Source organism: Pinus tabuliformis, chromosome 6 (assembly GCF_031772625.1).
Source record: "Pinus tabuliformis cultivar Carrire ecotype Pingquan chromosome 6, CPIR1, whole genome shotgun sequence".
In the NCBI taxonomy this organism is placed as follows: Eukaryota; Viridiplantae; Streptophyta; class Pinopsida; order Pinales; family Pinaceae; genus Pinus; species Pinus tabuliformis.
The window spans coordinates 1,349,779,116-1,349,797,284 of record NC_142292.1 but is presented as its reverse complement, the minus strand read 5'-3'; positions in this window follow the sequence as shown (position 1 = coordinate 1,349,797,284).

Below are 18,169 nucleotides of genomic sequence, written 5' to 3'. Positions count from 1 at the left end.
CTGGTAATCAATTCCCTTAAGCAAGCACCCCCCTCAGACTCTGAAATTTGGATCAGGGATGACAACTGCAAGTAAGTGTGGCTGCAACTGTCTACGATTGGATGGAGAGTCCATCTAATTCAGTTTCCCTAAAAATTAATATATAAGTAACCATCTTGCTTGTTCACGCATTGATTAATTTATGATGCATTTCTGGTTGAAATGGTTATGGATTTCTGAACTGTAATAGTGTTGTTGATGTAATGAGCATGTGATTACTCCTCTATGTGGAGATGGATTTTATGGTTGTGACAAATATGCATAGATATATGTGTTTGTTGCATTTATAAAAGTATTGTGCAGTTAAATGAGTTGTTCAAGCATGTGTCTCCGGACTATAAAGAGGTGTTGTGTGAAGCACTTAGTAATGCCGCATAACCTACAATATGCAACAAAATATAATTGAATAAACTTGATAACAAATATTATGCCACTCATCTACAAAATAATTCTACTCCGTATGAAACACATAACAATGTTGATAATAACACTTAAATAAATAACATAGAAACATCATTCCATGCCACAGGCCGTAGCAGGAGTCATAAGAACTTCGAAAGAAACCTGGAACTTTGGGCACAACAACCCTTTCTATTAACATGAAATAATTACCTAAGAGGCTACTTGTTTCACAGGGTTTGTGCATATACATGGATGTTCCTTCATCAGGCTATAAGCACTTGAACTTGTGCAAAGGCGTTGTGTCAATGTTGGAAGGGTTATCTTCCCTTTAAGTAGAAGGATAGTTGAAACCCATGTGGGCAGGCTTCGCCATGCATGCATTATCAATAGCCAAGATATCTTCCGCTAGCATCAGGGTGTAGCTAGCTTGGCCCTAGAAGCTTCTGCATAGTGCCATGGATTCTCATACTCTCAGCATGTGGTAGGTGAGGTGGAGACCTTTTAGGAGTTCACACCAAGCCCATGGTAGGTAAGGGCCGCAGGAGTGCCTACACCAGCATGCCTTGAATTCCTTGTCCGAGAACGAGGAATGCAGATGGGCCAGGAACTCCTTGGAGTTGGATTGGATCAACCTCAAGAGGCGTATCACCATAGGGCACCTTTATAAACCATCAATGCTGACACCGAGTATTGGCATTGATCTGGAGGTCTACAGAACCTGTAAGACAGAGCCATGGTCAGAATAACCAACTCAGGGAAATCATGGCAAGGTCAAGACTTACTCTTACGACGGTCGTAAAGGTCCCCTTCTAATGCATTGCATAATGTAGGGTCAAGATCCCTTAATCGATCCATGTCATATATCGAGTAGTAGTTTGATGTGGCATAGAGAGGAGCGCCACAAGTTTATTGCACAATCCGACTAAACCTTATCCTTAACTAGGCAGAACCCTAGTCGTGGAAGCTTCAGATTGGCGCGACCCAATTTCCTTTAACATGATTGGTGAAGTATTATGATAGGGTCAGAAGGATGATGTCAATCAGGATGAGTTGGATGACACATCATCCCGAAAGTCCTGCAAATGGTTAGAGGTGGACCATTTTGACAGGTTGGACTGTTTAGGCTCACCCCAAGACATTTGCAAGGGTGCAGGTGAAAGGGAGTCAGAGTAAAGCACCTAGATGATGTCGACAGGGTGATGTGAGCTTGACAATAACCCCATTGGGTAGAAGGGTGGCCCAAAATATCTAGCCCAAAAGAAAAGTCGGTAAGCGCAATAGGGAACTGTCAGGATAGAAGTCAACCATATGATGTGTCCTAGAGAGACCCACCCTGTAGTTTGAAGAAGTGGTGTGAGAGAAAATGCCAGTAGCATAGGAGTGGGATGACGTCACCTGACACCATCCTAGAAGTCTCACCTCAAAGGTATTAAGAAGCGTGGCAGAAGAGAGTGTCAAGATAGACCCAACAGGATGATGCATCCCGACTACTTTCCCATTATTTGGGGAGTGGTCCCGCCAACCACATAAACCCAATGACATGGATTCTACAGTTCTCAAAGAAGCATGCTTAGGAATTTGTCGACATGGATAGAGCAGGACAATGTGTCCCTAGACGTCATCCCAGAGGTATAAGGAGGGCTAGGATGAAGGTGTTGGGCCAACATGGTTAATCCATGACTGTCAGATTCAGTTCATTGTAATGAATGGATTTGGGCAGGTAAGCACGGGAGGTTGATCCCAAATGGTCTAGGAGCCTGACCACCACGCAAGCCAACAATAAACTATCATGTGGCAGGGTCAAAGCTTTGGGAGGAAATATCTCATAATATGAGGGTTAGATTGAGGAAAATTTTATATCACTGGATTCGTCTTGACGAGACAAACACTATGGTAAAGGTTACCATGAGTTTAGAGAAGTTTGGAAAAAAGTCGAGATTTTTATACCCCATTTTCATAACGACAATTTGAAGATTGGGTATGCATAGTGACCACCTCAGACTCTGGGTGTTGGGTAAGGGGTGATGTTATAAAGTGGTATCAGAGCATCCAGGTTCATCTCTTGGAATGGATGGGCTTCATCACGAGCCAATGATGATTGATGAAAAATTGCTAAATAACTGTTTAGGTGTTAAAAGATGGTCTAAACTATTGATTGCTACCTTGACGGTAAGATTGTGCTAATGTGAGCTCACATTGTTTATTATTAATTATGCATGTAGATAGAATTTCAAGATTGAATGGTTGACACATATGATTGTAAATATGTTGGCACACTGACATGGTCATTTTTTCATAGCAGAAATCTCCATGGCAGACCCATGAATGCAAGTTCATGGTCATGGTTTTGTGTTTAGTTATTTATCATATGAATATCACATGCATCATAAAACAAAGGAAGTACAGTAATGAGGACTGGAATAGTTGAATGATCAATCAAAACATGGAATTGACTGGGTCAGAGCTAATGAGGAAGGGAGATCAATTGACCAGGGGGGAGGTAATCACTCCCCAATCTGGATGGACACCTTGAGATGCCTGAGGGCCGAGGTGAGAAGCTTCAAGGCTGATAATGAGAGGCTAGTAGGAGCCCAAGAAAGGTAAGAAAATATCAATGCAGTATTCCTACAAAGTCTCTTAGATTGACAGAGGCAAAGGCAATCTGAGATGAGGGCTAGTCATAGAGACAGGAAAATCCTTCATGAGTCAGAAAAAAACACCACTGGAGCAAATGGTGGCAGGTCTAGGAAAAGGCAGATGTGGGAAAGTGAGGACATTATGCCAAGAGATGCACTTTTGAGCCCTCTAAGTGGAGGAACTATCACACATGTACATTACTCTAGAAAATCATCTAGTTTTGCTGCCTGGAGGTGCCACCATTCTCACCATTACCATCATCATCATTTAGGAAGCAAAGGAAAGGATCACATGTATGAGGATATTAAGAAAGCCAAGCCACTCAAATTTTATGGGGATATGAAGAAAGCAGAGGATGCAGAAGCTTGGATGCTAAGAATGAAGAAGTTTTTCAGAATACATGACAATTGTGAGAGTATGAAAGCCAGAGTCGTCACCTACAACTTAAAAGGAAAAGCTGACATATGGTGAGAGGAATTGAAGAACGTTAGAGCTATTGTTGAGAAAGAATTTACCTAAGATGAGTTTGAGAAGCTCTTTAGAGAGAAATACTTGTCTGAATGCTATTATGATAGTAAGGCCAAAGAGTTATGTTAACTCAAAATGGGTCGGTTAACTAGTGATGAGTATGTTACCAAGTTTTTAGAACTATTGAGGTATATACTATATATCAAGGATGAAAAAGTCAAAATTCAGAGATTCATCAATGGGTTGCCTATAGAATTCAGAGATAAAATTGAGTTGCCAGAACCACAAACCTCGAAAGATACTATCAAGAAGCTAGAACATTGTTATGAGTAAGCAAAATGCAGACCTGATATTAAAACTAATTGGCAGGCCAAAAGCAATGATGGAAATAAGAATATTTTGCGCAAGAAATTATTGGAAAGGAGAGAGGGTAAGAACCCATATCATACAAGACAATCTCAACAAAAAGACAATGTTGCGATTAAGAAAAATGTGCAGTAACTGGTGTCAACACAACCCAAGTTTGAAGGTATAGAGCTACTCAAATGCTAGACTTGTGGTGATAACCACAAAAGAAGATACTTTCCACATCAACAGAATATTAGACCAGATATTTGTAGTGCTTAGGAGGCTTGCACAGTGGGTGAGGTAGCTCAAAGTATGCCAAAAATTTATGTTGCAGTGGACAACCCCCAAATAGATCACGATGCATCCATCATTGATATGGAAGGTAAGTTGCAAGAGAAAATTATTTATATTTTGATTGATCCAGGTTCTAACTATAGCTATGTCATCCTTGAGATTGTTGAGAAATATGGTTTGGGAAAGGAGTTGCATAAAGAACCTTGGTTGGTTAAGTTGGCAATTGGGACAAAGAGAAGGATTAGCCATTGGGTAAGGTCATGTGTATTCAAGCTCAGTGACATGCCAATAATCGCTCATTTGAATGTATTTCCATTGGGTGCATATGACATATTGTTGGGCATGGACTAGTTATATTTACATCGGACCAAGGTAGATTGCTATGCAAAAGAAATTGAATGCTTGGGTGAGCAAGGAGCAAAAAGAGTGTTGCAGGACACAAAAAATCCCATTTCAGCAAGATTGATCACTATTATGTAAGCCAAATTTAGCAACAGAAAGGGATGCACACTATTTTCACCAAATGTTTCTAAGGATGAGAAAGCTGACATAGAAATGGAAGATGAGGAAGCTGAATTGCTACAAAGGTACCTTGTTTTGCAACATTATGTAGATGTCTTTCCATTGGAGGTTCCTGGATTACCTCCTCACAAAGAGATATATTTCTCTATTTATCTAGTACCTAGAGTAGCACCAACAGCCAAGGCCCCCTATAGGATGAGCACCTTGTAGTTGGTTTAGTTGAAATTGCAACTAAAGGAAATGATTGTCAAGGGCTACATAAGGCCAAGTTTGTCGCCATGGGGAGCATTGATATTGTTTGTAAAGAAGAAATATGGAATACTTAGATTAAGCATTGATTAGAGGCAATTAAGTAAGGTGACCATCAAGAATAGGTACCCATTACCAAGGATTGATGATCTCTTTGATCAGCTGAGGGGAGAAACTATTTTCTCCAAAATTGACTTGAGGCCAGGCTAACATCAAGTAAGAATCAAGGAGGAAGACATTCATAAAACTATTTTCATGACAAGATATGGGCATTATGAGTTTGTAGTGGTACCTTTTGGGCTTACCAATGCCCTTGCCACGTTCATGTGCCTGATGAACAATGTGTTGCGTCCTTATTTGGACAATTTTATCATTGTGTTTGTTGATGACATATTGATGCATTCAAAGACTAAAGAAGAGCATGTAAAGCATCTGGTTGCAGTGTTACAATTAATGAGGGAGCATAAGCTCTATGAAAATCTTAGCAAGTGTTACTTCTTCTAGTCACAAATACATTACTTGGGGCATATCATCTCCAAGGAAGGAATCTCAGTTGACCCTGAAAAGATCAAAGCCATAATGGAGTGGCCAACTCCAAAGAATGTGGATGAGGTTAGATCATTCATGGGATTGGCAAGATATTATAGGAGATTTGTCCATAATTTATCCAAAATAGGCCATCCCATTACAGCCTTGCAGAGAAAAGGAAAAATATTTGAGTGGATTGCACAATGTGCAGAAAGCTTTGAGTTGTTAAAGCAGTTGCTCACTAATGCACCAATGCTAAGAATTGTAGATCTTGACAAGGATTTCGTTGTGTGTACATATGCCTACAAAGAGGGACCCTTTGGAGTCTTAATGCAGGAAGGACAAGTAGTATGGTATGAGTCCAAAAGCTAGATGAGCATGAGGTAAATTATGTAACCCATGATTTAGAATTGGTTTCCATCATTCATGCCTTAAAAATGTGGAGGCATTACCTCCTTGGTAGGAAATTTACACTCATGACAAACCATAGTGGGATCAAGTATTTGTTTGGGCAACCCAAGTTGAATGCTAGGCAAGCAAGATGGTTGGCCATGCTCAATGAATTTGACTTTGAAATCAAGTACATAAAAGGTAAAGAAAACAAGGTTGTTGATGCTTTGAGCATAAGAATTCAAGTGAATCACTTGGCAACTGTAAGTTCTTATACAACAAACCTGATAGAAAGAGTCAAAAGTGTTGGGCAACAAGATGAAAAATATCAGCAAGTGAAAGAAAAATTGCTGCAAAGTGGCGAGGATGAAGAATATCACCTCACTGAGGATGACCTAATCAGGTTTAAAATAGAATTTATGTGCCAAATAGTGATGAAATAAAAATATTGCTAATGAAAGAGTTCCATGTTAAACCTTATTCAGGCCATCCAAGGTATCAAAAGACCCTTATTTCCATTAAAACGTACTATTACTGGCCAAATTTGATGAAGGAAGTGGTTGATTTCATGGCACAATGCATCGAATGCCAACAGGTAAAGGCTGAATGCAAACATCTAGCAGGATTGTTGCAGCCTATCCTCATTCTAGAATGGAAGTGGGAGGTAATTTCTATGGATTTCATTAATGGATTACCTAGAACCACAGAGCAACATGATGCAATCACGGTGGTAGTGGATAAGCTAAGTAAGGTAGCTCATTTTTTAGTAGTAAAGTCCACTAGCTCCACTAGTGACATAACTCAAATATTCATAAAGGAGATTGTGAGACTAGATGGCATCCCTAAGAAGATTATGTCCAACAAAGGTGCTAGGTTGACTTCTAGGTTCTAGAAGGAACTATTTGTAGGATTGGTAACATAATTGGAATTTAGTACAACCTATCATCCATAAACAAATGGGAAAAAAGAGAGGATTAACATTACCTTGAGGAAATGTTAAGGATGTATGTGATGCATAAATCCAAGAAGCGGGAACAATATCTTCCACTTGTGGAATTTTCATACAAAAATGGACACCAAGAATCCATAAAGATGAGCCCATTTGAGGCGTTGTATGGTAGGAGTTGCGACACTAATATTAGTTGGATTGATCCAGTTAACAGGGTTGATGTAGGACTTGATATGCTCAAGGATATGGAGTAGCAAGTTCAGACCATAAAACAGAATTTGAAGTGGCACAGGATAGACATATAAGCTATGTAGATCAACATAGGGTACATAAAGAGTTTCCAAGTTGGGTTGCACGTCTATCTAAGAATTAAACCCAAGAAGAGTTCCCTAAGGATTGGGACATGTGCCAAGTTGGCACCACGATATTGTGGGCCTTTTGAAATCCTTGAGAGGATTGGACCAATGGCATATAGGCTGGCTTTACCTCCATCAATTAGAGTTCACTATGTTTTCCATGTCTCTTTGCTTAAACAATATTTAAAAGATTCTAATCATGTGATTGGTCTGTGCTATAGGTGGAATCAGAGGGAGAGTTCCAACCAAAATCAATGTGCATTCTAGACATGAGGAGTCTCATGCTCCAGAATTGAGCCATAGAGCAAGTCAAGGTGTAGTGGAAGCAATTTGGGCTAGAGGATGCCACATAGGAAATGTATAATGTCATAAAAGAAAATTACCCCTTCTTGTTTGTTGGTTAAAGAAAGTGTGTATATGATTGTAAATACTATGTAGAGATATGTATATAAATCTCAACAAAACAATATGTGATTGTATTTTATTTGTAGTGTTGCATATGGGCAGATGAACAATGAGGGCGGTGTTCCCTCAAGGGGGAGGGGCCTGTGACAATCCCACCCATGGTTCTATCATAAAATGCATTGTAAATATTCTTACAAATATGTGAAATTTAAAAAGGGGACTGAGTCAGAGGGAAACAGATTCGAGGGCTAGCGAGGGGGATTGCTTGCTTATGATATTGAGGTTTTCTTGTGAAGAAAACTTGAATTGTTGGACAACCATTAAAAGATGGTCGGTGTAAGAATTAATGAATTGGTTCGTAATTTAAATGGGCTACAACAGAAAGGACAGATGCCCATACACTCAAGAATCTTAGCAAAGAAAAGAGGACAAAAAAATTATAGAGGACGAGACCAGGAAAGGGAGGGAGGACAGGGATGAAGAAACCCTACAAAACAAGGAAAAGGACACAGAGTAGGAATCATTCGAAGAATAAAGGAAAGCAAGCAATAGTGGGAGAAGGGACACCTTGGAGCATCTAATGGGAGGATTCAACCATAAGATAAGAGAAGGGGATTGGTCCTCAGACTCCCTAGAGGTTATGGTTTGATTTGCTAGTCTCTGGAGCCCTATAAAAACTTGGGGCCCCTGGAGACTGTGGGTTGTGATATGATATCTGGAGCCATGTAACAACTTGGGTCCCTAGAGGCTGCGGGTTGAGACAAAGTCTCTGGAGCCTTGTAACAACTTTGGTCCTTGGAGGTCGTGGGTTGGGGTGTAATCTCTAGAGCCCTGTAAAAACTTAGGTCTCTTGTAGGATGTGGTTTGAGACAACAGAGTCTAGAGCCATGGACAACTTGGGAAGAGGCTAATCTTGAAGCAACATCAATGGAAGACTTGATTGAAGACCTCTGATTATTGCCATACTATTGCAGTGTATTTTAGACTTCCTAGAAGGGAGTGAATCACTGTGTGCACACTTAACTTGAGGTAGAGAACATATGGACTCCTTGTGTTGAAGTGGATGGTAGAATTCAACTGGTAAGATTGAGGAAGAGGTCCTCTGGGATTCCCTGTTTTCAGTTGGCCGTTGGTGATTGATTCTCTTAAGAGAGCACCCCCCTTAGACTCTGGAATCTAGCTCGAGGGTGACAACTACAAGTAAGTTTGGCTACAACCGTTTAAGGTTGGGTAGAGAGTCCTTGAACCTGACTCAGTGGCCTTGAAAATTCAAATATAAGTAACCATTTGTGCTTGTTTACACATTGATTAATTTATTATGCATTTCTGGTACAAATGGTTCTATATTTCTAGACCGTAATAGTGTTGTTGATTTAATGAGCATTTTATTACTCCTCTGTGTGGAGATGGATTTTATGGTTGTGACAAATATGCATAGTTATATGTGTCTATTGCATTTATGAAAGTATTGTGCAGTTAAATGAGTTGCTCAAGCATGTGTCTCCTGTATATAAAGAGGTGTTGTGTGAAACATTTGCTAATGTTGTCAGAACCTACAATATGCAACAAAATATAATTGAATAAACTTGATAACAAAGATTATGCCACTGATCTACACAAGATTCTAGTTTGTATGAAATACATAACAATGTTGATAATATCACTTAAATAAATAACATAGAAACACCATTACATGCCACAAACCGTAGCAGGAGCCATGATAACTTGGAACATTGGGCACAAATACCCTTTCTATTAACATGAAACAATTACATAAGAGACCTTCTTTTTTGCAAGGTTTGTGCATATACATGGATGTTCCTTCATCGGGTTATAAGACCTTGTACTTGTGCAAAATGTGTTGTGTCAATGTTGGAAGGGTTATCTTCCCTTTCAATTGAACGACAATCAAAAACCATGCAGGAAGGCTTCACCAACCATTCATTATCAGTAGGTTGGATATCTTTTACTAGCATAAGGGTGTAGCTAGCTTGGCTCCGAAAGATTCTGCATAGTGCCATGGAGCTGTTTGCAGTCTTGAGATGGATTTTGGGACTCTCAGCATGTGGTCTGTGAGGTGGAGACCTTTTAGGAGTTCACACTAAGGTCGTGGAAGGTAAGGGTCGAAGGATCACCTATGCCAACAAGCCTAGAATTCTTTGTCTGAGAACGAATAATGAAGATAGGCCAGGAAATCCTTAGAGTTGGATTAGATGAATCTCAGGAGGGGTAGCACCATAGGGCACCATAATAAACCATCATCATTGTCATCGAGTACTAGTGTTGATCCGGAGGTTTGAAAAACCTCTGAGACAGAGTCATGGTCGAAATAACCAGCTTAGGGAAATCATGGAAGGGTCGAGACTTTCTCTTACGATGGTGATAAAGGGCACCATCTGATGCATTGCATAAGGTAGGGTCAAGATCCCTTAGTCAAGCCATGGTGGAGGTCAAGTTCTAGTTCGATGCGACATAAAGAGGAGTGACATAAACTTATAACACAGATAATCTAAACCCTATCCTTGACTAGGCAGAACCCTAATGATGGAAGCTTTACATTGGCACGACCCGATTTCCTTTAATGCGATTGGACAGAGTATTGTGATAGGGTTAGCGAGATGACCTCATTTAGGATGAGCTAGCTAACACGCCATCTTGGAAGTTCTGTGATTGGTCAGAGCTGGAACCTCTTAATAGGTCGACCCATTTAGGCTCACCCCAGAACATTTGCAAAGGTGCAGGTGAAAGGAAGCTGAGTTAAAGCATTAGGATGATGTCGGCAGGGTGAAGTGAGCTTGATGATAACCCCATTAGCTAGAAGTGTGGCCCATTGTCCTAGTGGCCTGAAAGATCTAGTCCATAAGAAAAGGGGTTAAGTGCAATAGGGAAATACTGGGATAGAAGTCAGCGAGATGATGTGTCCTAGAGGGACCCACCCTACAATTTCAAGAAATGGTGCAATAAAAATGCCAGGAGCATAGGAGCAGGATGACATCACTTGATGCCACCTCGAAGTCTCACCCCAGAGGTATTAAGAAGTGTGAGAGAAGAGACATCAAGATAGACCCAACAAGATGATGTGTCCCGATTGCTTCCCCATTGGTTGGGGAATGGTCCCACCAACCACATAAGCCCGCGACATGACTCCAAAGGTTCTCAAAGAAGCATGCTTAGGAATCTACCAACATGGAAAGAGTGGGGTGATGTGTCCCTAAACGTTATCGCGGAGGTATAAGAAGGGCTAGGATGAAGGCGTTAGGACAACATCTAGGATGAAGGCGTTAGGACAACATGGTTAATCCATGGCCATCAGATTTAGTTCAACGCAATGAAGGGATTCAGGTAGGTATGCAGAGGAGGCTAATCTCGAATGGTCTAAGAGCCCGAATTCCACATAACCCAACAGTAGACTAACACGTGGCAACCCGAAGATGTGGTAAGGTAAAATCTTTGTGTAACACCCTCCTCCCACATATACCCAAGTAATTGTGCCAACCAGGGTAAACATGAAACGAGAGGCTACTATGATCAGATTCGACCTCCTATGTGACCTTAAGGAAGTGGAGTCGACAAAATATCACATAAAGTCATCCAAAATCATCAATAGAACCCTTAGGAGACATGTTAACCACTCAGACAACCTGTCCTTGGGTCCCACTGCTGTTTTGGATCTCTTAGGCCACAACCGCTCTCATGCTATGGGAAAGGGACTGACCAACAACCCAAAGTCACTCTCACAGGCTTGCCTACTAGTGACTAGAGACCAAAGTTTCCAATTATATGCCAATGACCCTAGGATATAAGCCACTTTTTTAGGCCCAGAGCCCAGGGCATTGCCCAGAATGGAGTGATAGCTTAGAATCAGTAAAAATAGAAGGAAACAATGATGCAAAAACAATAAACTAAACAAGACCATAACCAGACCCCTACTAGCCATGACAAGCATTTCGTCAAACACATCATCAACATGTAACCTATAGGTGTAAACAACAAAATTAAGTGTAGGGATCTCATACTTATCTCATAGTCGCTATGAACCATTGTTCCCTCATGTCAATTGCTACATTTTCCTCTATTAGGTCATAGACACATTATCCATTCATATACAAGTAAAAGCATGTTGAGAGCCATACATAACTATTATCTTAAAACTTGCATATAACCAACATAATAGGAACATAAATACCATAAACATATCAGACATCAAGATCCACAAATACATCATTACATTTACATATGAAAATAAAGGGAATGAATTTCTCATTAATGAATGAAATGAACCAATCGGAGATGGGACTACCATGTTCCACCTGACCATAGATTGGTTGAGCCAAGTCTCTCTTCAGTCAATCACCCCCATTCCATATTCCAAGCATGAATGTGGGACTCATAGAACACAATAAAAACACCAATCAACATGGATACCACCAGAGTTCTCCGCTTACATTGTGAGGAATTTGAGTGCCTCCTAGTCTCTCAGGCTTTATTGTGCATCCACAGTCCGATCTAGGGATGACTAGGCCCTACATCGAGACATACTCTCCAGGATTTACCGTGCATCCCATCCTAGGATCACTAGGTCCAACGGAGATAAAATACACCTCTTGGCTTTATCATATATCCCGCCATTCATCGGCAAGGATTACTAGGCCCACCGAGGCACACAATTTGGCTTTACCACAACCCACAATCCTGTTCAGAGGTTACTAGGCCAGTGACTTCATGATCCTCAGTCTGGTTCAGGGACCACTAGACCATGTGTTTTTCAATTCAAAGATCCACCCCACTCATCTTTGAATCTAATCTGGCCATCCCAAATGGCAAGGCTAGGCTGAAAATACTGTCACACCTGGAAAAAACCCATGCCATGTAAAAAAAAACACATGCAATCCCATGCATTCCAAATATCGCAAGGAAAATACACATGAAAGTTGATACTTGCAATGAAGCCTATTGTAGCTGCTTGATCCTGCCTTTCCCTACTTGATCTTTGCTTTCTCTTGCCTTCTTTGCCTTTCTTGCTCCAATGCCAAAGTGCTCCAAGAAACTCTAAGTGTCCAAGAGTGAGAGAGAGAGAAAGAGAGAAGAATGAGAGAGCTCCAAAGCTAAATTGAAAAAATGTTACCCATTGATCCTCACAAGCCTTTTTATAAACGAGGCCTCTATTTTCTTCATTTTCCATTATTTTCCTTCATTTTCCTCCTCACATGCAACCTATGACCTTTCACCTCCTTTTTCTCCTAATTTCCATTATTTTCATAAATAATTCTGCCAAAAATTCCATTTTTCCTTTCCAAAGCCTTGGCCATTGCCTTTGCCAATTTCATTAGCCATAAACAACCAAATGAACACCCCCAAGATGTCTTGCCCAACATTTAGCTTGGAATAAGTGTCCCATCAACCATGGTTGTTGTTTTTAACTTTTATTACATGGAATTTTCACTAGGGCTGTTTCACTTTGGGAGGCAATATCTCACAATATGGGGTCAGATTAAGATTTTATTTATTTTTATTTTTATTTATTTATTTTATTTTTATTTATTTTTTATTTTTTATTTTTTATTTTTATTTTTTATTTTTATTTTTATTTTTATTTTTTATTTTTATTATTTTTATTATTTTTTAATTTTTAATTTTTAATTTTTTTAATTATTATTATAATTATCATTATTATTTTTTTTTCTCCGCCAGATTTGTCTCGATGAGACGAACACAATGATAAAGGTTACTTTGAGTTTAGAAAAAGTCGAAATTTTTAAACCCCATTTTCATAACGACAGTTTGAACATTTGCTATGTATAATGAGCTCCTCCTACTCTAGGTGTTTGTTAAGGGGTGATGTTACAAGTTGGATGCCCAGAATGAGGTGTTCAACCTTTTATTTGTACACATTTTGTCCTATATCAATGAAACATGTTGCTTTGAGGAGGGGACGACTTGCACATGTAGGGTCATGTCGACTAGCAACAAAAAATATAATATGTTAACTTGAAATTTCATTTTCTCTCAAACTATGAGGAGTCAGGAGGCAAGTAAATGCTCGTTTGAAAGAGAATAATGTAATCTACAAATCTATGAACTTATTTCATTGAGATGGTGCCTCCTTTGGAATCAATAACAATTTTACTTCCAGTAGCCAAGGCTAATTGAGACAATATGTTGTAACATATATGGTAAATTAATTACAATTTATAGTTGACTGAAGGAAAGGACTGCCTTATGGATCCATTGTCTTAAGGAATAGCTTGTGTGAATTTAAAGGCCATGAACCTAGCTTGGAGTTGATTTTCTGAAGTCGATGATGAGATATATCCTGCAAGGGTGGGCCTGTTTTGTGCCGTTAATAAAACCAAAGCCAACCACAATGAATTTCCTAACATCCTTGTTGAATGATTCACTAATTGTGCTGGTAGAAAATTGAAGAGATGGGATTGGATGGTATGAGAGAAAATGTCCATCTCCCTCATAGATCAAGGCAAGGATGGATACCTCAAGAAAAAATAAGAAGACATACATAGTGGTTTAGAGCAGTCAAGCGAAAAACATTGTCGAGGAGATAGTAAGAGAACACAATTATAGGAATGTGAAAAGAAGCGTCACATAGAAAGAACAAGGAGCTATTTGAGATAAGCATGAATAATAAGCAATGTTGGAGTCATGTCTGAGCATAATGCCCAGTTATTTGGGGTGATATTCCCTATATTGATGTGTTTGAGGCCCCTAGACTGTCTATCTAATATTTTATGTTTAGTGGGAAGCTAAGTGGATGACCAAACCACTATAGTGCTTGTTGGAAGAGTTGTCAAACTACCTATACAGTGGAATGAATACCCCTACGGAGCTTGCTATGAAAAGACAATTGTGAAACCACCCAAAGAGTTGATTGAACCTCCTAGAACTCAACAATACCCCATTTGGACAATGGCTGAATCCTTGTGATTGAACTTAGAGAATTAAGAGAGTCATTGTGGTGCTTATTTCCAAAGAGCAATTGTTAAACCACCATGTTAATGAACTCCATGTCATGGATGTTTATGAAGCTTTGGTGTAAATTCCCCTAAGTAAGCATCCCCTCAGATTTTGGATCTGGTTCAGGGGTGTTCAACTGCAAGAGTGACCAAAATGTAGTTGGCCTATGGTTGGGTGGAGAGTTGAAGTCCCTCCTCCAGTCACTAACTATTCTAATACACGGATAAGTATAATGGTCTATGCATATTTGGAACTTGAGCTATGACAATCCTTGTTATGTTATTTCCTAATCCATGGCCTTTAATATTCATGATCAATTGTGTGGTTACTGCCATCTCTTGAAGTTCACTTAGGATTAACCAGTCATATTATAAGCCTTCAGTTATATAGAATGTTGGAATTGGGAAATTCACTTCCATACTCATGATTGTAGGCTAGCTGACGTGTCATGAGTTGAATGAAAATATGGATTGAGCTGGTGATTACTCATATTGGGAATACGTGATAAATTATAGGTTTATGCATACTTACTATATTTCTATGACTGATAATCATAATAATTTTGATGCTTGGGATTCCATAATGTTTAAAGGATACAATGTAGATTCTTTTTGAGTAGTATGCATCCCTATGTGTCTAGATGAAGTGATGAATGAAATCATCTCTCATTTAGGTAAGCTTAATTAGCTTACAACAGACAATAAAGCTAGACTACTTCATATGATTTTCCTTAGGTAGTGTTGTAATATGTGTGATTTGACATTGGAGCCATGTCTTTCTTTTATTCTAGATATTGTCGTGCCTTCCTTCTTATTTTGGTCATGTCATCGTATTTTGAGTTTTGAGGTTCAGGTCCTTAGATCATACCTTCCAGGAAATTCACCGTTTGGGTTGCCACCCCCTTGCCTTAAGAAATTTCCCTTCTTCATTTTTTTCCTTAGTGCGTCCTCGAAATCAAGAATCCAAGGGTCCAGGGATGGTAGGTGGTAGCCGCTTTTGTGATGGTCTAGATTACTCTAGGGCCAGATTTCCTTCTAAGTTAAGTTTACATTCAAGGGTTTCATTCCTTATGAAGGCCTGGATATGTGTAATGCTCTCCTCCCACATCTACCCAAGCAATCGGCCAACCATGGTAAACATGCGACTAGAGGCCACTATGATAGGATTCGACCTCCTAAGTCATGTTAAGGAAGTGGAATTGACAAAAACACACCATACAAACATTCAACATCAACTACAAGACCCTCAAGAACCAATCCAATACTCTAGACAACTTTCCCTTTGGTCCCAATGAACTTTTGGACAACATAAGTCTCAATCGCTCTCATGCTATAGGCATAGCAACGTCCAAAAACCCAAAGTCACTCTCACAGGCTTGTCTACTAGCGACCATAGACTAAATTTGGCAATGCTATGCCAATGGCCCCAGGATTTGAGCCACCTTTTTAGGCCCAGAGCCTATTTCACTACCCAAAACTGAACCCTCTCTTTAGAATTGTAAAATAACATGGAAATGATAGTATTAAAGCAAATACTTGTTTAAGACCTTGATTGTACCCCTACTAACCATGACAGGCATTTCATCAAACATATCATGAATATGTAATATAAAGGTGTAAATAACAATTTTGAGCATAGGGGTCTCATACTTAGCTGAGAATCACTAAGAACCATTGATACCTCAATACATCAACTTCCATTCCATCCATTAGGTTGTAGATACATTGATCATTCACTTACAAGTAAAAACATGATGAAATCCATACATGGTTGCTTTGATAAAACACATACATAACCAACATAATAACATCATAAATACTCATGAAAGTACACCCATATAGACCACATATAATCCATTAAAACGCTCATAGAAATACAAGGAGAAATAACCTTTCAATAATGAGGCAAAATCCAAAACCTGGGATGGGACTTCCATGTTCCACTTGACCATAGAATGGCTAAACCAAATATATCTTCAACCATTCACCCCCGTGCCATATTCCAAGCATGAATGTGGGATCTCATAGAACACATCCATCAAAAGTCATCCAAGGCTTCCAGAGGCCATCCACCTCAACCCATCAAACAATGATTCTACTTCACTGTCAGACATCACAAAACCATCAACAAATTAGTCTCCATCCAAGCCTTCCAGGGCTTCCACAACATTTCTTCCAATCAAGGCTTCTAGGACTAGTAACTCAACCCACACATGCCGCCGGGCTTCCAAAGCGTTTTTCCAACCAAGGCTTCCAGGACTAGTAACTCAACCCACCAAGGGCTTCCAGAGCGTTTTTCCAACCAAGGCTTCCAGGACTAGTAACCCAACCCAAGATGTTACAGGGCTTCGAGAGCATTTGTCCAACCAGGGCTGCTAGGAACTAATAACTCAAACCAAGCTAAGGAAACATGTGAACCAACCAAAAAAAATAATGAAAATAATCTCATAATCACCATGACTATACAAGAAATGGCAAGGCTAGGCAATCCACTGTTAATCCAGGCAATACTCCATGCATTTGACAGATCATGACCAAGAATCCACATGCATATGCCATGCATGCCCAAACTAGTGAATAAAACATACATGCAACTTGGTACCTGCAAGAAAATCTGATGTAGATGCTGATCCTGATGCCCTCTTGAGCTTTCTCGCTCTTCCTTTTCCTTCTTTCTCCAAGAACCAAAGTATGCCACACCCACCAAGAGTGCTCTAAGAAAACTCTGTCTCCAAAAGTATGAGAGAGAGAGAGAGAGAGAGAGAGAGAGAGAGAGAGATAATAATGAGAGAGCTCCAAAAATGAATTGACAAAAGGTTACCAACTAATCCTCAGAAGCCTTTTTATGAATGAGGCCTCTACTTTCTTCATTTTCCATTATTTTCCTTCAATTTACTCCTCACATGCAACTTGTGACCTTTCACCTCCCTTTTCTCCTAATTTCCACTATTTTCATGAATAAATGTGCCAAAAATGCCATTTTTCCTTTCTAAAGCCTTAGCCATTGCCTCTTCCAATTCCTTAGCAATAACCAATCACAAGTGATCCCCATCACTAAGATTTTTCCCAACGTTCAGCTTTGAATAAGTGTCCCACCAACAGTGGTTATTATTTTTCCTTTATTTACTTTTATTACATGGAGTTTTCACTAGTGTTGTTACAATATGACCTAGGCCAGATTTCATTTAGTGGGCTCTACACCAGACTCAATGTACAAGAAATGGATCCGGGGATCTGTGGGTTTGGGAATGGCAAGGGTGCATACCTTTCAATAGCGTAGATACATTTCAAAATGAATATCATTATCATTGTTGGAGGGCTAGTCTAGGAATCTGGGGGTGGAAGGGCTTGCACATATGTGTAGGCGCGAACCTAACTAGAGTAGGATGCAATTACAATGTAGTAGAGGAGTCTGTTGACCATGAACATTGTTAGCATGGTAGTGCCACGTGTTACAGGAAGGGGCCAGATGGATGCCACATGGGATCCATTGATGACATGACCTATTTTAATGGGTCGAACTTCAAATGGGCATAACTTTCAATCCAAGGCTTAGATTGAGGTAAAAATTATATAACTGGAAAGCTTTTGATGAGATGGACACAATGGTGGCA